This window comes from Pseudophryne corroboree, chromosome 12 (assembly GCF_028390025.1).
Source record: "Pseudophryne corroboree isolate aPseCor3 chromosome 12, aPseCor3.hap2, whole genome shotgun sequence".
Lineage (NCBI taxonomy): Eukaryota > Metazoa > Chordata > Amphibia > Anura > Myobatrachidae > Pseudophryne > Pseudophryne corroboree.
The window spans coordinates 66,653,427-66,674,814 of record NC_086455.1 but is presented as its reverse complement, the minus strand read 5'-3'; the positions used below and the strand labels follow the sequence as shown (position 1 = coordinate 66,674,814).

Below are 21,388 nucleotides of genomic sequence, written 5' to 3'. Positions count from 1 at the left end.
CAGTCCTTTGCGAGGAAGATGAAATATCACAGCAGTCATCCTGCTGCAAAGCGGATAACTGAGGCCTTGGCAGCCTGGGCGGTGAGAAACGTGGTTCCGGTATCCATCGTTAATTCAGAGCCAACTAGAGACTTGATTGAGGTACTGTGTCCCCGGTACCAAATACCATCTAGGTTCCATTTCTCTAGGCAGGCGATACCGAAAATGTACACAGACCTCAGAAAAAGACTCACCAGTGTCCTAAAAAATGCAGTTGTACCCAATGTCCACTTAACCACGGACATGTGGACAAGTGGAGCAGGGCAGACTCAGGACTATATGACTGTGACAGCCCACTGGGTAGATGTATTGCCATCCGCAGCAAGAACAGCAGCGGCAGCACCAGTAGCAGCATCTCGCAAACGCCAACTCGTTCCTAGGCAGGCTACGCTTTGTATCACCGCTTTCCAGAATAGGCACACAGCTGAAAACCTCTTATGGCAACTGAGGAAGATCATCGCAGAATGGCTTACCCCCAATTGTACTCTCCTGGGGATTTGTGACATCGGACAACGCCAGCAATATTGTGCGTGCATTACATCTGGGCAAATTCCATCACGTCCCATGTTTTGCACATACCTTGAATTTGGTGGTGCAGAATTATTTAAAAAACGATTGGGGCGTGCAAGAGATGCTGTCGGTGGCCCGAAGAATTGCGGGCCACTTTCGGCATTCAGGCACCGCGTACAGAAGACTGGAGCACCACAAAACATTCCTGAACCTGCCCTGCCATCATCTGAAGCAAGAGGTGGTAACGAGGTGGAATTCAACCCTCTATATGCTTCAGAGGATGGAGGAGCAGCAAAAGGCCATTCAAGCCTATACATCTGGCCACGATATAGGCAAAGGAGGTGGAATGCACCTGACTCAAGCGCAGTGGAGAATGATTTCAACGTTGTGCAAGGTTCTGCAACCCTTTGAACTTGCCACACGTGAAGTCAGTTCAGACACTGCCAGCTTGAGTCAGGTCATTCCCCTCATCAGGCTTTTGCAGAAGAAGCTGGAGTCACTGAAGGAGGAGCTAAAACAGAGCGATTCCGCTAGGCATGTGGGACTTGTGGATGGAGCCCTTAATTCGCTTAACCAGGATTCACGGGTGGTCAATCTGTTGAAATCAGAGCACTACATTTTGGCCACCGTGCTCGATCCTAGATTTAAAACCTACGTTGTATCTCTCTTTCCGGCAGACACAAGTCTGCAGAGGTACAAAGACCTGCTGGTGAGAAAATTGTCAAGTCAAGCGGAACGTGACCCGTCACCATCTCCTCCTTCACATTCTCCCACAACTGGGGGTGCGAGGAAAAGGCTAAGAATTCCGAGCCCACCCGCTGGCGGTGATGCAGGGCAGTCTGGAGCGAGTGCTGACATCTGGTCCGGACTGAAGGACCTGCCAACGATTACTGACATGTCGTCTACTGTCACTGCATATGATTCTCTCACCATTGAAAGAATGGTGGAGGATTATATGAGTGACCGCATCCAAGTAGGCACGTCAGACAGTCCGTACGTATACTGGCAGGAAAAAGAGGCAATTTGGAGGCCCTTGTAGAAACTGGCTTTATTCTACCTAAGTTGCCCTCCCTCCAGTGTGTACTCCGAAAGAGTGTTTAGTGCAGCCGCTCACCTTGTCAGCAATCGGCGTACGAGGTTACTTCAAGAAAATGTGGAGATGATGTTCATTAAAATGAATTATAATCAATTCCTCCGTGGAGACATTCACCAGCAGCAATTGCCTCCAGAAAGTACACGGGGACCTGTGATGGTGGATTCCAGTGGGGACGAATTAATAATCTGTGAGGAGGGGGATGTACACAGTGAAAGGGGTGAGGAATCGGAGGATGATGATGAGGTGGACATCTTGCCTCTGTAGAGCCAGTTTGTGCAAGGAGAGATTGATTGCTTCTTTTTTGGTGGGGGCCCAAACCAACCAGTCATTTCAGTCACAGTCGTGTGGCAGACCCTGTCACTGAAATGATGGGTTCGTTAAAGTGTGCATGTCCTGTTTATACAACATAAGGGTGGGTGGGAGGGCCCAAGGACAATTCCATCTTGCACCTCTTTTTTCTTTCATTTTTCTTTGCATTATGTGCTGTTTGGGGACAACTTTTTGGAAGGGCCATCCTGCCTGACACTGCAGTGCCACTCCTATATGGGCCAGGTGTTTGTGTCGGCCACTTGTGTCGCTTAGCTTAGTCACACAGCCACCTTGGTGCGCCTCTTTTTTTCTTTGCATCATGTGCTGTTTGGGGACAATTTTTTGGAAGGGCCATCCTGTCTTGATTGACACTGCAGTGCCACTCCTAGATGGGCCAGGTGTTTGTGTCGGCCACTTGTGTCGCTTAGCTTAGTCACACAGCCACCTTGGTGCGCCTCTTTTTTTCTTTGCATCATGTGCTGTTTGGGGAGTATTTTTTTGAAGGGCCATCCTGCCTGACACTGCAGTGCCACTCCTAGATGGGCCAGGTGTTTGTGTCGGCCACTTGTGTCGCTTAGCTTAGTCACACAGCCACCTTGGTGCGCCTCTTTTTTTCTTTGCATCATGTGCTGTTTGGGGACTATTTTTTTGAAGGGCCATCCTGCCTGACACTGCAGTGCCACTCCTAGATGGGCCAGGTGTTTGTGTCGGCCACTTGTGTCGCTTAGCTTAGCCATCCAGCGACCTCGGTGCAAATTTTAGAACTAAAAATAATATTGTGAGGTGTGCGGTGTTCAGAATAGACTGGAAATGAGTGGAAATTATGGTTATTGAGGTTAATAATACTATGGGATCAAAATGACCCCCAAATTCTATGATTTAAGCTGTTTTTTAGGGTTTTTTTAAAAAAACACCCGAATCCAAAACACACCCGAATCCGACAAAAAAAATTCGGTGAGGTTTTGCCAAAACGCGTCCGAATCCAAAACACGGCCGCGGAACCGAACCCAAAACCAAAACACAAAACGCGAAAAATTTCTTGTGCACATCACTAATATATACTGATGTATTGCAATGAGTGGTATAATGATAAGCAGGAACAGTCTTAAAGATGCATTAAAGAAATGTTCATACAACTGAGTTAAAACAAGCTTGTGAAGAATTGTCCAAATGAAGCAATGACTGGTGCCAAACTGTAAGGAGTGTTAGCTGGATTTTGTAGATATGAATGAATAACTAGAGACTTATATTGAAGCTTAAATGTTAAACTGGAAGGCTGTGAAGAATTGTCCTGGACTGCAGCAATAATGAAAATACAATACTGAATAGAATACTTGCAAGTTGAAGATACCATTTGAAGCACTGTGAAATTGCAGCAGATGACAATGGTGCAGAATGAGTTAAACTGAGAGCTGATTGAACGAGCACCTAAGTTTAGTAGAATCTTCCAAGGCTGTGTGATTGGAGCAGGCAGACAGGGTAAACACTTACAAGACTCTGGAAATCAACTTGTTGCCACTGGGAGAGCGATTGACTGACAGCACAGCAGGGAGCTGGTGGATCTTTTGTAGTGAAGGCTGCAGGCAGACCTCTGGGAGCGGAGGCGATATCTTTACCACTGGAATCACACAGAAAACCACGGAGAGAGCACAGACCTAGGGTACAGAGTAACTACAACAAAGCACTGGCTCAGAGTAACATAATCCCAGCCTACTTAAAGGCAGCACAAGTAAGGGATTGGCTAGCACTTACCCACAGGTGTTTCACCAGTGCTCTCAGGAGCTCATTTGGTCTCCAACATAGCTGCCTCCTATACTGCAGACACAGCGGTGCCTTTGGCCATTTGGTCCCCGCACTCCCGGCTCCCAGAACCTGCATCACCTCTGCCACTGACCACGCCGCGTCCATACACGGCTGCACAGCACCGCGAGCAACTGCACCAGCAACGGACGGACCCCAGAACCCGCAGAGGTAAGTGATCAGTTGGTGAGACTCTCAAGAAGATAATAGAATCTCATTGGTTGCTATGGGCAACATCACCCATTCTAAAAAGCGTTTGCCTTAGTAAATTTACCTCTAAGCCTTTCATCACGATTGAAAGACTTTCTTCGGGCTGCACCCACTATGTGGAATGCCCTCCTATGCATAATGAGGCTCTCCTCTAGTTTCCAAACCTTCAAGCATTCCCTGAAAATTCCCCTCTTCAGGCAAGCTAATCAGATTCCAGAATCGCCTACATAAACTTCATAAACTTTCCTATCCAATTACATCCCCACTATATAGTTCACACACACATCCTCACATATTCTCTATCTCTTCACTTTTCCATTCTCTTGACTCCAGGCCATCATTGCTGAGTGACCATATCATACAGCCCACCAAGAACCTTTGCCATCTGGTGGACCATTATGCAATAGATAGCATCTATCCTTATGCATCAATACATATTTCCCTATAGATTGCAAGCTTGCGAGCAGGTCTTCCTACCTCTATGACTGTCTGTTATTACCCAGTTTTGTTCTATCACTATTGTTTCCAATTGTTTTGTTTTATTTTATTTTATTACTGTTGTTTGCAATTGTAAAGTGCAACAGAATTTTCTGCACTATATAAAAAAATGTTAATAAATAAAGAAATAATCAGCCTGTGGACGTCAGCGCCAAAGTGACTGACCACTTCTAGTCATCCGTGTTTCATAGCCTTGGTGACACCAATCAGCGCAAATCAGTGGTACAATGTTGTAAGCAGTATATAATTCGGCACAAGTTTTGGTATGAAATGCCATGGTCAGAATACAGACAGTGGATTAAGTGGCAGTTTGAGTGCACATGCATAATCCCCCGGCTTCTAGGGACTGCATCGGCTGCAGCCCATAAAAGACAGATTGGGCTGAGAATCAGGCACGGAGTGGCTTCCGACAGGAAGTTAGTTCTCTACTAATCACAGCCCAGTCTGGAAGTCCCGGAGGGAGAAAACTGCTCCCAATGGGACTGCCTGTCCTGCGGGTGACTGGCAGGTAGGACTTCCAATAGGAAGCCACTGCCAGTCACAGTGAAGCCACTGATCCAGTGCAGTCACACAGACTGCAATGGCTCAACTGAGCTCACTGAAGTGGCAAATTTTACTGGGGAGGCTGCAGGCCGCAGCCTATAGGTAAAATCCGCCACTGTGTAGATCCGTCATATGATGGCACTGCATAGAACCTACACTTTTACACATTTTGAATGATTAATTGTTGTTTACGGAAGGGAGGTTGTACAACCCCTTTACATATTGTGGTTACTTGTACTTTGCAAAAGCAATTTTATAATAAAATGAATTTACACATTTGGGTCATATATATTTTTTTTTAACATAAAACTATCCATTAACCAGTCATGAGTGGCCAGAGTAGGCAGGGCATCACCTATCATACTCCAGACTTTTGAGTATAAAATGATAAGAATTATACAAAGATGATATTTATACAGTAACTTTTAAATATCATCTCTCTATTATTCAGATCATCTTTGTGTTATTCTAATCATTTTTATTGACAAAACTAACTACCATAACCATATATGTGGGTGTAATTCTGGCTCAGATACTAGCCAATGCCTCCCCAGCCACTGACATCACCGCACCTCACTGCCATTCTAGGAGGGTACTCACGGGAGAGATGTGTGCTGAGCGATCTTAACACAGACCGCTCAGCACACATCTCTCACCCCGCTCAGCACAGCGCGATGTGCTGAGCGAGGGGGAAAGCCGACGGGGGGCCGCTCACTTCACACAACGGTGAAGTGAGCGACCCGCTAGATTGAGCCTGCATGCAGCTCAATCTAGCATCGGCGATAGCGATGCGCGGGGCCACGCATCGCTATCGCTGGAGGGCATACACACGGCAGATCCGTGCTTAAAATCTAAGCAATCTAGCAAGATTGCTTAGATTTTAAGCACGGATCTCTCCGTGTGTACCCCCCTTAACTGATCCGTAATTAATATGACTTAATTTGAGTATAATCTTACCTAACTGAAAGTCTGACATAATAATGTTTACAACCACTTGACAGATTAATCAATGATGTATGTAGCATCGCAGAAGTCTGTCAAGAACAATATGTGAAATAACTCTGCACAATCATTCATATGAAATCACCGTTTGCACAATGTCTGGCATAATCGGTCAATGCAAGCATGTCTATAAAATATGTTTGACGGTAAGACGACAGGGAATTATTTTATATTCATTTGCAATGACAAGAAGCAAAGAAGGTTTCATAAATCCCACATACTGTAATAAAGATATACAGATATATATAAAGTCCCAGCTCAGGTCAAGTCCTTCTGCAGAAATGTTAAGTTCCACGTCTTCCCAGAAATCCTTTTCTCCCTACTGAGCAGTCACGGTTGCAGGACTAAATGTCAGTAGTTAAATTCAGAGTGATGTGTCCTATTCAGGTATAGCTCAAGAGCCAATGCATTTAATCACAGTGACCTTATCAACAAAGTGACCAACACTGCTCCAAACTCCCCGAATATGCAAAACAAAGCCCAGTTATTATTACTTATTATTGTGAGACAGTGGATCACTCTGTGATCTGTCTCCATTCCCAGCACTAGAGGCAGCTTCTCTGCTCTAGTGTTTTCCCTCCTAGTGTTAGCTCAGTGCAGGAGGAGGTGCTTAGTGCACAGTCTGAGAGAGTTCTTCCTGGGAGAGACAAATGCACTGACGTGCAGTTTCTGCTCCCCTCAGTGTGTGACCTTGTCTACCCTGCAGCTGCATCCCGTGTGTACTGATACGCTGTGTTACCGCTGTACTGCTTCACATGTATACTGTGAGTTCTTGCTGCTACAGAACATCTTCTATATACTACAAGCTGTTATCTCTGTTATCTGAACAAACCAATCATCCTGGTTAAGTGACATTGTGTGGACTAACATCCCTATCCGACACTGCAACACTCTGCCAACAGGTTATGGGCCCAGGACCCCAAGTCGGAAAGGCATTCTAAAACAGAGGTACATAAGAAATAAAAGTGCAGCTGATTAAAGGAGTACTTTTATTAAATATAGAGAAGAATGTAAAGTACAGGGAGCAGTGTAAACTTTACAAAGCTGAAAGGCTCAGAGAAATACACAACATGGAAATTCAACATGGAGATGCAGGTTAAGCAGGAAAAGTTGTGGAAAGTTACAACTGAGCCAGGAGCAGATCCAAACTCAGTCGAAGTGGATAGAGCCATCTGGATGATAGGCTTGGCTGTGGAACAACACGTCTACTTCATTATCAGCGGAAAAGTGTCAGCCAAAACATGTGGGTAGCTCTGGACATGGAGTATGGGGACAAAGATCTGATGAGAAGAATAAACTTGAGGCGTATGCTGTACGGAACAAAGATAAGTGCCTGTAAACACATGAACGATTATACTGATAAAATACTGTCAATAGCTCAGCAGTCTGCATTCTGTCTGTCTGTCTGGCATCTATGGGGGCACAGGTGGATGGCGAGGAAGTGACGGTGGCAGTGTTACAAAATCTGACACCAGAATTAGATTTCCTGGTAGTAGTTTTGGAGTCTAATGATACCAAGCTCACAACAGAAATTGTAAGAGCCAAGCTGCTGCAGTTCCAAGAACGTATTCCTGTCCAGAAACATGCTGAGGGTTCTGCCTTATTCACAAAAGGTACTAAGTCCAGAAAGCTCAAATTCAAGTGCTTTATATGTCACAAGGTGGGGCACAAAGTCTTAGCTTGCAGACTGAGAAATTGTAGTGGTACACAGAAGAAGCGTGACAAACCAAATGAGTCAGCATTGAATGCAGCAGATAGTTACAAGAAGGATTGCTGGTACATGGTCTCGGGGGGGGGGCGGAGAAAGGCATTTCAGTTGTAATCAGGAATGGTTCAATTCACTGACAGCATTTGAACCCATTACAGTAAAAGGGATTAGCGACAAAGTCCTTACTGCTTCAAAATTTGGGACAATCACAGTGCGTCTAAGAATTAAAGGTGAAACAGTTATTACGGACATCCAAGACGTCTTGTTTGTGCCAGAATTGGGAAGCAATCTCATTGCTATAAGTGTCCTGGAGAAAAAGGGTTACAGAGGGACTTCCGGTTCTGGGTTGATGGCGTGAGGTAGCTGATCCCGGAGCTCTGCCATGACCCCCCCTGATATAAACCTTTTCAAGGCCCTGCCAAGCCTCCAATTACCCTGCACCACTGCCTCCCGCTCCCACGATCGCCATGGGGACAATGGCACCAGAGGTAGGGCCTGACCCTGTCTCCCCAGCTCCTAAGAAGGCAGCTGCTGAAGTGCTGCCTCCCCCGGAGGGCTCACCTGATGCTCCAGTCTCCTATACAGATGTGGTGGACACAGTCAGGTCCACCATGACTCCCCTCCTCACTCAAGCTGTCTCTGACATCACACAGCAACTGCAACACCTCCAACAGTGGGTGTCTCGCAATGAAAATCAATTGGGAGCTGCCATGCATAATATTGAAGGGCTGCATCAGTCTGTGAAAATACTGACTTCTGACAATGGGCCTAATTCAGACCTGATCGTAGCAGCAACCTTGTTAGCAGATGGGCAAAACCATGGCCCTCATTTCGAGTTGTTCGCTCAGTAATTTTTTTCGCATCGCAGCGATTTTCCGCTAACTGCGCATGCGCAATGTTCGCACTGCGACTGCGCCAAGTAAATTTGCTATGCAGTTAGGAATTTTACTCACGGCATTACGAGGTTTTTTCTTCGTTCTGGTGATCGTAGTGTGATTGACAGGAAGTGGGTGTTTCTGGGCGGAAACAGGCCGTTTTATGGGTGTATGTGAAAAAACGCTACCGTTTCTGGGAAAAACGCGGGAGTGGCTGGAGAAACGGAGGAGTGTCTGGGCGAACGCTGGGTGTGTTTGTGACGTCAAACCAGGAACGACAAGCACTGAACTGATCGCACTGGCAGAGTAAGTCTCGAGCTACTCAGAAACTGCACAGAGAAGTCTTTTTGCAATATTGCGAATCTTTCGTTCGCAATTTTGATAAGCTAAGATTCACTCCCAGTAGGCGGCGGCTTAGCGTGTGCAAAGCTGCTAAAAGCAGCTTGCGAGCGAACAACTCGGAATGAGGGCCCATGTGCACTGCAGGGAGGCAGATATAACATGTGCAGAGAGAGTTAGATTTGGGTGGGTTATACTGTTTTTGTGCAGGGTAAATACTGGCTGCTTTATTTTTACACTGCAATTTAGATTTCAGTTTGAACACACCCCACCCAAATCTATCTCTCTCTATCAGGCAGAGACCTCATCCTTCCGGGTTCTTATTGCCCCATTACCTTACTGAACCTAGACTATAAATTGTTGACCAAAATACTAGCTGACCGTGTGAAAATTTCTTTGGAAAGGGAAGAAACCTCTTATTGCTTTTGATAAATTAGCTGCACCGTGCACTGCTGGTCGAATCGGTTTGCCTGATTTTTCCTCGTATTCCCTATTGGTTCTCTTTCGTTATGCTGCTGACTGGCTGACTGATGGACATTCCTTTTACGGACCCTGCTTTACACAGTGCATTATTTCACCCTTTTTCTCCCAGCGCTCTCTTGCACTCCCACCCAAAAAATATCCCTCCACATATTTTGCATTCCCCATTATTTCATGACATTTATTACTCCTGGCTTAAGTTGAATAAGAAGCTGCACAGAAACCATATTACATTACGTATTCCACTCTGGGGCAATCCTGCATTCCCTCCCTTTTTTACCAATTCCACCTTTAAAATTTGGAGAGACAAAGTCTTGTCTCACTTGTCCAAGGTTTTTGACCCTGGAGGGAAGATTCTCAAACTCTCTGACCTTAGAGATAAATATGATATCAAACGCATTTTTATATGTTCTTACAAGTTCGACATTACCTCTCCGCAATTCATTATCCTCTCTCTTTAGCCTCCATCTCATCCGGGACCTCTGATCCTTTGCAATGAGTGATTTCGCCATGAGAGCGCTTACCATTTCGCACCAGACTGATTTATTCTCTTCTTACTAGACTTCCCTCAGATTCTAGATGGCGCAAATTGTTGTTGCAATGGCAAAGGGATATTCCCACCCTCACAGACCCCTCAGTCTTCAGTAAACATTACTGCTCCACTACGAAAATGTTATCCTAAGCCTATCTGCAGGAAGTACATCTCTGTACTCTACAGAGGGCATATGTCCCCCTAATTTAGCATGCCCGTTACAATCCCTCGATCACAGGTGAATGCCCTAAATGCCATTATCATTTTGCGACCTTTAACCATAATTTTTGGGAATGTGGACACATCCGAAAATTTTGGTATAAAGTCCAAGCATTTATTAATACCCTCCTACATACCAGTGACATGCGGTGGAGTGAGGCAGGTGATGCAGAACCTTTCCTGTTATCAGTGCCATTTCTTGCGGCGGGTGAGCCGTGCAACCGCACGGGGCGCCCACCGCGGCACTTCTTGTGTTGTGTGATTCTCCCTCCTCCCGAGTACCCAGCTCGGGGGGGCGGAGTTTCACGGAATGACGCGGGTGCATTGTGACATCACGCCGCCGCCGCGTCATTCTGCTAAACTATGCCCCCCTGAGCTGGGTACTCGGGAGGAGGGAGGAGGCCAGGAGGGGGAGGCAAGCTGCAGGGGGAGCCAAGCGCCACGAAGACGAGGGAGAGGCTGCCGAAGAGCGGGAAGAACCGCTTCAAATGTAAATCAGCTTCTCCCTCTCTCTCTCCCCCCCACCCCTGCCACCATGTGTAAAATGGGGACACTTGCCTGCCATCATGTGTAAAATGGGGGCTCTTGTCTGCCGTAATGTGTAAAATGTGGATACTTGCCTGCCGTATTGTGTAAAATGGGGACTCTGGCCTGCTGTAATGTGGAAAATGGGGACACTTGCCTGCCGTAATGTTGTAAATGGGGATACTTGCCTGCCGTAATGTGGAAAATGGGGACACTTGCCTGCCGTAATGTGTAAAATGGGGACTCTTGCCTGCTGTAATGTGTAAAATGGGGACACTTGCCTGTCGTATTGTGGAAAATGGGGATACTTGCCTGCCGTAATGTGGAAAATGGGGACACCTGCTGTATTGTGGAAAATGGGGACACTTGCCTGCCATAATGTGGAAAATGGGGACACTTGCCTGCCATAATGTGGAAAATGGGGACACTTGCCTGCCGTATTGTGGAAAATGGGGACTCTTGCCTGCCGTATTGTGGAAAATGGGGACTCTTGCCTGCCGTAATGTGTAAAATGGGGACTTTTGCCTGCCGTAATGGGGATTTAATGTATCAAGGGCATTGTGGTGTATGGCATAATATATATTTTTTTATTTTTTTCTCCTGTGCTCGCCGTGATCTGTTGGTGCAAGGTCAAAAACTGGGGTGTAAGGTTGTCTTTTCAGATTAGGCCATGCCCATTTTACAGAGACCACGTCCATTTTATCGGGGCCACGCCCTCTTTGCCGGGAGCGCATGCGCCTTAGGCGCGCGCATACCTTTTTCTTTTTATATCTATGGGGGGGTCGCATATTTTGTTATGTCAATGGGGGTGGGGCGCATTTTTAAATCACGCACCGGGAGCCAAATTGGCTAGAAACAGCCCTGCCTGTTATGCTAACGTTTGTACAGTTTTGACTGTATAAAGTATATGAAAAATACAAAGAATATGTTTGATATATCTTCTTTGTATTATTCTAATAATTTGTATAGCCAAAACTCTGGAGTAAAAGGTCTATGGTGGGTGAGGCAGTGCCTCCCATGGGTAACTTTTCCACACATCTCCATTGAAAACTCACCAAATTTCCAGGAGTTTATACTGCTGCACCTGTGTATAATGTCCACATGTACGCTTTGGCTCATATATTGCATGTAAATCTGGCTCTTGTGCCAGCCAGTGCCTCCTGAGCCATTTACTTCACCGCATGTCACTACTACATACCCATGTTTCCCCTGCCCCTTTGGCATGTCTTTGTGCAAATTTCTCTCATTGGGACCTGGGTACGGGTAAAAATTATGTTATACCGTTCTTGACTATTCTGATCACTGTATCCAGGAAGGTGCTCCTCACATATTGGGTTTCCAAATCTAAACCCTCACTGTTAGAAGTCCATAGGAAACTGCTGCACATTTTATATTATGACCGCAAAACTGCTTTGACGGATATTGAAACTTTTGTTATACAAAAATTGTAAGCATTGGGAACTATATATTAACTCACTCTCTCAAATATTCAAAGTTTTTGAGAAGACTGAATGGTTTCTTCTCAGACAGATCTCATCCCGTTCTCAAGTGTTGTAGATGATTGTTTTTGTGATTCCCCTCCTCCCTCTCTCCTCTTGTGTCTTCCCCTCTTTTGTCTTGTCTTTCTTCTTTGTGTATTTTGTTATTTTTCTTATTGATATCTGATTACTGAGACAGGGGTGACCGCCCGGTTCATCTCTTCTCGACTTCAGTCTCTGACTTTTTTGACTGATTACTCTGCATGGGTTTATTGTTTTTTTACAAATGTTCTACTGTACTGAGGAGGAATCTTGTATTCTTTGACCTTGCAGTCTTGTATTTTTGCACAGATTGTCTTTCTATAAATGTGATTTTCTTTTATTGAATAAAAACAGATAAAAAAAAAAAGAAGGATTACAGAGTCCAGTTTGCAAAGGGCAAATGTATGGTGCAAAATGAGAAAGGGACTGTAAGTGCAACCAACTGTATGTCCTGGTCACCGGGCAGTGTTCTGCAATGGCGTCCTCTGATTCAAACCAGTCGATGAAGCTGTGGCACAGGCACCTAGGTCATCTGGGATATGACAATGTCCAGAAACTACTTGATGGAATAGTAACTAGAATCACTCTCCTGTGTGTGAGAGTTGTATAAAAGGAAAGCAGACTTGCACCCCATTTCCTAAGTCTACTAGTAAAGCGGAAATACCACTAGCCCTAGTGCATACCGACGTATGTGGTCCGATGGAGATGGAATCAATGAGTGGCTACAGACAGTGGCGTCAGAATGGGGAAGGGGAGGGGGGGGAAGGGGCAGCATGTCCCCTCCCCCCCCGAATATAAAATAGGCGCAGGTGCTGGGGAGGGGGAGCGCTTACCTCCGGCTCCCAGCTGAGACCTGCACGGGGGGAAGGGTGAATCAGGGGAGCGCCAAAATGGATACTTTACTGTGCTCCCCCAACCACAAACCATTCCTGTGCCCCTGGCTACAGGTATTTTATAACATTTATTGATGATGCCACAAGGATGACACATGTGTATTTCATGAAAGCTAAAAGTGAAGTAGTCAATAAAATTGTGGAATACAAGAACTTGGTGGAGACTCAGGCCCTCATTCCAAGTTGATCGCACCAAGCAACTTTTTGCTGCTGTTGCGATCAACTAATCTCCGCCTATGGGGGGGGGGGTATTTTAACATAGCAGGGCTGCGATCACTTGTACAGCCCGGCTATGCTAAAACAGTTTCCTGCAAAACAAGACCAGCCCTGAACATACTTACCCTGTGCGACGGATCCTGCGATCATGGGCTCGGCTTTGACGTCAGACATCTGCCCTCCGTTCGCCTGGACATGCCTGTATTTTTCTTTTCACTCCCCGAAAATGGTCTCTAACGGTCAGTTGACACCCCGGAACGCCTTCCTGCAGTCAATCTTCTTGCGTCGCCACTGCGACCACTTTTTAGGCTGTCAGCATCTTTGCCGCCGGGCAACCACGCGAGTGCGCATTACGGCCCCCGTGCGTGCGCAGTAGTGACCCGGTCGTAGCTGTGCGAACGAAAGCACGCTGCGATCGGGTCAGAATGACCCCCTCAGACCGGTCTGAAATTAAAAGTCTTGAAATCCGACAATGGCGGAGAGTATGACAACAGAGTTTTAGCACAGTTCCTGAAAAAATATGGCATACAGCATCAACAAACAATTGCTACATGCCAGAACAAAATGGTATGAGTGAGAGTGCAAATCGTAGAATTGTTGAGAGATCACGGACTATGTTGAGTGACGCAGGCATGGAGAAAAGCTTTTGGGTGGAAACAGTGTCTACTGCAGTATATCTTACATCCACCGTAGCTGTAAAAGGTAAAACGGCACTGGAGGCGTGGTCCAGAAAAAAGCCAGCTGTCAACCATCTCCATGTCTTCGGCTGTAAAGCTTATGCACATATACCTAAGGAAAAAAGACAGAAATTAGATCCAAAGTCAGTGAAATGCAGTGGTGCAAGTGGACAGGTACGCGCGCATATGGCGTACCCTTAAGAATTTAGCCATGGGTATGCCGTACCCACCACCGCCAGGCCGCCGGTCACTCCCTCTCTCCACTGCTGCTCACCACGCCGCTGTGCTATGAGGGGAGGAGAGCACAGCGTTCGCCTCTCCTGCCCCTCAGTGTCTACCTTCAATTTGGCGCCGGCCCGTGAGCCAATCAGAGCTCGTGTATCAGCATCCAAGACTCCTGATTAGCTGCAGGACCACAAGCTTTGATTGGTGCACGCACGGCTCGGCACCTAATTGAAGGTAGACACCCGCACCACCGCCGGAGACTGAGGGGCAGGAGAGGCGCACACTGTGCTCTCCTCCCCTAACACACAGGACAGCAGCAGCACGGTAAGCAGCAGGGGAAGGGGGGGCACTGTAAGGACATGTGTACCTGACACTGGGGGCATATCTGGCACTGTGGGGACATGTGTATCTGGCACTGGGGGCATCTCTGCATCTGGCACTGGGGGCATCTCTGTATCTAGCACTGGGGCATCTCTGTATCTGGCACTGGGGGCATATCTGGCACAGTGGGGGCATTTCTGTATCTGGCACTGGGGGCATATCTGGCACTGGGGGCATATCTGGCACTGGGGGCATATCTGGCACTGGGGGCATATCTGGCACTGTGGGGGCATTTCTGTATCTGGCACTGGGGGGGACATGTGTATCTGGCACTGGGGGCATTTCTGTATCTGGCACTGGGGGCATATCTGGCACTGTGGGGACATGTGTATCTGGCACTGTGGGGACATGTGTATCTGGCACTGGGGGCATATATGTATCTGGCACTGGGGGCATATCTGGCACTGGGGCATATCTGGCACTGTGGGGGCATTTCTGTATCTAGCACTCTGGGGGCAATGTGTATCTGGCACTGTGGGGCAATGTGTATCTGGCACTGTGAGGCAATGCATATCTGGCACTCTGGGGGTATTTGTGTATCTGGCACTGTGGGACAATGTGTATCTGGCACTGTGGGGCAATGTGTATCTGGCACTATGAGGCAATGTATATCTGGCACTCGGGGGGGCATTTGTGTATCTGGCACTGTAGTGCAATGTGTATCTGGCACTGTGGGGCAATGTGAATCTGGCACTGTGGGGCAATGTGTATCTGGCACTGTGAGGCGATGTATATCTGGCACTGTGAGGCAATGTATATCTGGCACTCTGGGGGCATTTGTGTATCTGGCACAGTGAGGCAATGTGTATCTGGCACTGTGGGGCAATGTGTATCTGGCACTGTAGGGCAATGTGTATCTGGCACTGTGGGGCAATGTATATCTGGCACTGTGAGGCAATGTATACCTGGCACTCTGGGGGCATTTGTGTATCTGGCACAGTGAGGCAATGTGTATCTGGCACTGTGGGGCAATGTGTATCTGGCACTGTGGGGCAATGTATATCTGGCACTGTGGGGCAATGTATATCTGGCACTGTGGGGCAACGTATATCTGGCACTATTGGGGTCATATGTGTATCTGGCACTATGAGGCAATGTGTATCTGGCACTGTGGGGCAATGTGTATCTGGCACTGTGGGGCAATGTATATCTGGCACTGTGGGGCAACGTATATCTGGCACTATTGGGGTCATATGTGTATCTGCCCCCCCCATATGTGTATCACACCTCCATTTTCATTGGCCACGCCCCATGTGGCATTTGGCCACACCCTTTTTTGGTGCGTGCCCCTTCAGCGCGCGCGCACGCACAGTACCTAGAAGACATTTTTTCTACTTGCACCACTGGTGGAATGTATTGTGCTTGGAAACTGTCAAGAAAGCAAAGGATACAGGCTTTGGATCATTACAAACAAACGTCTTCTAAAGTCTAGAGATGTAGTGTTCCATGAAACAGCACCAATCACTGGAACAGTGGAACAAGAATCACAGCAACAATATGTATCGCTGGATGTACAGGTAGCGGAAAGCGTGCCAGAAACTGAAAGAGTTTATGTGGATACCCAATCAGGAAACAGAAGTTCCATGAGAAGAAAAAAAGGTATTCCACCAAAAAGATACAGTGAGGAATATGCAAATATAGCTTACTGTGAACCCCAAAATATACAGGAAGCAAAATTAAGTACGGACTGGAAAGAATGGAAGTCAGCAATAGATACAGAGCTGTCAGTTCTGGATGATAAAATCATGGGGGTAATTCCAAGTTGATCGCAGCAGGACATATTTTAGCAGTTGGGCAAAACCATGTGCAGTGCAGATATAACATGTGCAGAGAGAGTTACATTAGGGTAAGTTATATTGTTTCTGTGCAGAGTAAATACCATCTGCATTATTTTTATACTGCAATATAGATTTCAGTTTGAGCACGCCCCACCCAAATGTAAATCTCTCTGCACATGTTATATCTGCCCCACGCCCCACCTGCAGTGCACATGGTTTTGCCCATTAGAGAACAATTTTGCTGTTGCGAACAGGTCTGAATTAGGCCCATTGTTAGGACAAAACTGATGAAGTTTCAGAATGCATAGCAGTTAAATGAAATGTTAAGAATACTACATTGTACACTAGAAATACAAAGCCCAGAAATATTGAGTGGAAGTGCTTCATTTGTCATAAAGCTGGACACAAAGTACAAGCTGAAAGATGTAACTGCTGCATAGATAAAGAAGTGAAGCAGTTAAAATGAGTTAGCGTTAAGTGTTAAAGACAGCTTCAAGAGAGACTGTTGGTATATAGACTCTGGGGCCACAAGTCACTTCAGTTGCAATCAATAATATTTTACTACATTAAGCACATACAACCCCTTACCAGTCAAAGGAATAGGAGACAAAGTTCTTACAGCCACAAAACACAGGCCAATCTTGGCACACCTGAAAGTACAATAAGAGGTGAAACCAAAGTCACAGAAATCCAAGATGAGTTATAAGTATCGTATATGTGGATAAGCTTCATTGCTATAAGTACATTCTAGAGCTGAAATTATTCAAAGTTGAGTCTGCAGAAGGAAAATGTGTTGAGGGAAATGAAAGATGGACTGTGATAGTAACAGGAACCCAATGCTGATAACTGTAAATCCAAGAGAGCCTATTGTGAGAAGCGGGGGAGCTGTCACCAGTGCTGTGTGGGTGTGATCATTGCTGTGTGGGTGTGACCAGTGTTGTGTGGGTGAGGCCAGCGCTATGTGGATGTGACCAGTGTTGTGTGCAGGGCCATAACTAGGTGTGTGCGGAGGGGGGCACCGCACATAGCGTTGCAGGGTAGGGGCGCTGTTTGCAGCACTTGTTAATTATCTGTTTTAATTTCTTTCACTTGCAGCTACCCCCCTTTTCAAAGCCCAGCATCTCCTGACCTCCCCTGTCTCCTTCCCTGACCCCTTCTATTGCTAATACTTACACAACATTCATGAACTCAAATTGAGATTTCTTTATTATTCAGTACACTGTCCTTTATTACATTTCAAGATGCTGACATACTGTACCCAGGACTCAAACTATTGCCTGTGGCATTGTAGTCAGACAATCTATTAATTGCGCTATCTGCCCTTGCATAGAAAATAAGATTTTAAACCTACCAGTAAATCTTTTTCTCCTAGTCCGTAGAGGATGCTGGGGACTCCGTAAGGACCATGGGGTATAGACGGGCTCCGCAGGAGACATGGGCACTCTAAGACTTTAGATGGGTGTGAACTGGCTCCTCCCTCTATGCCCCTCCTCCAGACCTCCGTTATAGAACTGTGCCCAGAGGAGACGGACAGTACGAGGAAAGGATTTTTGTTAGTCTAAGGCGCGAGATACATACCAGCCCACACCATACACACCGTACAACATGGTATACATTAAACCAGTTAACAGTATGAGCAAAACAGCATCAGCCAGAGACTGATCTCAACTGTAACATAACCCTTATGTAAGCAACACTATATACAAGCCTTGCAGAATTTGTCCGCACTGGGACGGGCGCCCAGCATCCTCTACGGACTAGGAGAAAAAGATTTACCGGTAGGTTTAACATTTTATTTTCTCTTACGTCCTAGAGGATGCTGGGCACTCCGTAAGGACCATGGGATTTATACCAAAGCTCCAGACCGGGCGGGAGAGTGTGGATGACTCTGCAGCACTGATTGAGCAAACATGAGGTCCTCATCAGCCAGGGTATCAAACTTGTAGAATTTTGCAAAATGGTTTGAACCCGACCAAGTAGCTGCTCGGCAAAGCTGTAATGCCGAGACGCCTCGGGCAGCCGCCCAAGAAGAGCCCACCTTCCTAGTGGAATGGGCCTTTATCGAATTTGGTAACGGCAATCCAGCCGTAGAATGAGCCTGCTGAATCGTGTTACAGATCCAGCGAGCAATAGTCTGCTTAGAAGCAGGAGCGCCAACCTTGTTGGCTGCATACAGGACAAACAGTGCCTCTGTTTTCCTAACCCGAGCGGTCCTGGCTACATAAATTTTTAAGGCCCTGACTACATCAAGTGACTTGGAATCCTCCACGTCACCCGTAGCCACAGGCACCACAATAGGTTGGTTCATATGAAACGACGAAACCACTTTAGGCAGAAATTGCGGACGAGTCCTCAACTCTGCTCGATCCACATGGATCCACATGAAATTAGATAGGGGTTCTTGTGAGACAAAGCCGCCAATTCGGACACCCGCCTCGCAGATGCCAAGGCCAACATCATGACCACTTTCCAAGTACGAAATTTTAATCCAACTGTTTGAAGAGGTTCAAACCAGTGTGATTTAAGGAACTGTAACACCACGTTAAGGTCCGACGGTGCCACTGAGGGCACAAAAGGAGGTCGGATATTCAGCACTCCCTTTACAAAAGTCTGGACTTCTGGGAGAGAAGCCAATTCCTTCTGAAAGAATATAGATGAGGTCGAAATCTGCACCTTAATGGAGCCTAACTTTAGTCCCATATCCACTCCTGTCTGTAGAAAATGGAGAAAATGGAGAAAACGACCCAGCTGAAAATTTTCCGTAGGAGCATACTTGGCTTCACATCAAGATACATATTTCCTCCAGATACTGTGATAGTGCTTCGCCGTTACCTCCTTCCTAGCTTTGATTAGAGTAGGGATGACTTCCCCCGGAATACCTTTCCTAGCTAGGATTTGGTGTTCAACCATCATGCCGTCAAACGTAACCACGGTAAGTCTTGGAACACACAGGGCCCCTGTTGCAACAGGTCCTCCCTGGGAGGAAGAGGCCACGGATCTTCTGTGATCAATTCCTGAAGATCTGAATACCAGGCCCTTCGAGGCCAATCTGGGACAATGAGTATTGTCTGCACTCTTGTTCATCTTATGATTCTCAATATTTTTTAGATAAGTGGAAGCAAAGGGAACACATCGACCGACTGAAACACCCACGGTGTCACCAGGGCGTCCACCGCCACTGCCTGAGGGTCCCTTGACCTGGAACAATACGTCCGAAGCTTTCTGTTGAGGCGTGACGCCATCATGTCTATTTGAGGAAGTCTGCAAAGACCTCTTGAAGAAGTCCCCACTCTCCTGGATGGAGATCGTGCCTGCTGAGGAAGTCTGCCTCCCAGTTGTCTACTCCCGGAATGAAGACCGCTGACAGAGCGCTTACATGATTTTCCGCCCAGCGAAGAATCCTGGTGGCTTCTGCCATTGTTGCTCTGCTCCTTGTCCCGCCCTGGCAGTTTACATGCGCCACGGCTGTGACATTGTCTGACTGGATCAGAACGGGTAGGTTGCGGAGACGATTCTCTGCCTGTTGCAGGCCGTTGTATATGGCCCTTAATTCCAGCACATTGATGTGTAGACAAGCCTCCTGGCTTGACCATATTCCCTGAAATTTTTTTCCTTGTGTGACTGCTCCCCATCCTCGGAGGCTCGCGTCCGTGGTCAAAAGAACCCAATCTTGAATGCTGAACCTGCGACCCTCTAGAACAGGCATTTTCAACCAGTGTGCCGTGGCACACTAGTGTGCCGCGACCAGTTGCAAGGTGTGCCGCGGAGCCAGAGCAGCTTCCTGCACCTTCAGAGTGAACTGTTGGCCCAGGCTCTTCTTAGAGGATCAGTCATACTCCAGCCGTGACCTATGCCTTGAAAACGGTGTGATATCATAGGTCACGGCTGCCACGTCTCCCCACCCATTCAGCCCACCTGCCTGCATACACATCTTCCAATTCCCGCCTGCATACACAGCTTGCCTTGCCAACCCACATCTACACCTGCCCGCCCGCCCGCTGCTCAGTGTTCGCAGAACTCCACTATGAACAACCCCCGCCGTTGAGGGACAGGGAGGAGGACAGCTGAAAATAATATTTGTTATTTTATTTCTCTTGTGGGGAACAATAGGATTTCAATAGGATTTATGTGGGGAGAATAAGAATTTAGGGATGTATTGGGGGAACAATGTGAATAATTCATGTGGGGAGCAATAGGATTTATGTGGGGAGAAATGTGATTGATTTATGTGTGGAGCAATAGGATTTATGTAGGGAGCAACATGATTTATGTGGGGAGCAATGTGATTGTTTTTTTCTGTGTAGGCCAATGTATGTGTGGATTTTTGTTTTAGTGTGAGAGCCAATGTGTGTGTTTTGTTTTTTTCTGTGTAGGCCAATGTATGTGTGGATTTTTGTTTTACTGTGAGAGCCAATGTGTGTGTTTTGTTTTTTTCTGTGGGGAACTGATGATGTGCCTTGGCAATTTTAAAATATTGTTCGGTGTGCCGCGAGTAAAAAAAGGTTGAAAATCACTGCTCTAGAAGGTGAGCACTCTGGAGCCGCCACAGGAGAGAGACCCTGGCCCTGGGGGACAGGCTTATCCTCCGATGCATCTGTAGATGGGACCCTGACCCCTTGTCCAGAAGGTCCCACTGAAAAGTTCTCGCATGGAACCTGCCGAACGGAATGGCCTCGTAGGCCGCCACCATCTTTCCCAATACTCGAGTGCATTGATAAACGGACACTCTTTTTGGTTTCAGCAGGTCCTTGACCATGTTCTGGAGTTCCTGGGCTATTTTCATTGGGAGAAAAACCCTCTTTTTTTCCGTGTCCAGAATCATGCCCAAAAATGACAGCCGAGTTGTCGGAACCAACTGCGACTTTGGTAGATTTAGAATCCAGCCGTGTTGTTGTAGTACTCTCAGGGAGAGAGACACGCTTTTTAGTAACTGATCTCTTGATCTTGCCTTTATCAGGAGATCGCCCAAGTATGGGATAATTGTGACCCCCTGCTTGCGCAGGAGCACCATAA

General features: G+C 46.8%; 1 long non-coding RNA gene across 1 annotated transcript; it reads right to left on the bottom strand.

Moving 5' to 3' along the window:
• Positions 1-7,040: 7,040 nt before the first annotated feature.
• Positions 7,041-17,027, bottom strand: LOC134980134 (uncharacterized). The gene is made up of 3 exons (XR_010190335.1): positions 16,964-17,027; positions 13,440-14,103; positions 7,041-7,317 (listed from the first exon to the last, which is right to left on the bottom strand). It is a non-coding gene; the product is annotated as an uncharacterized LOC134980134 (long non-coding RNA).
• Between the last annotated feature and the right edge of the window lie 4,361 nt (positions 17,028-21,388).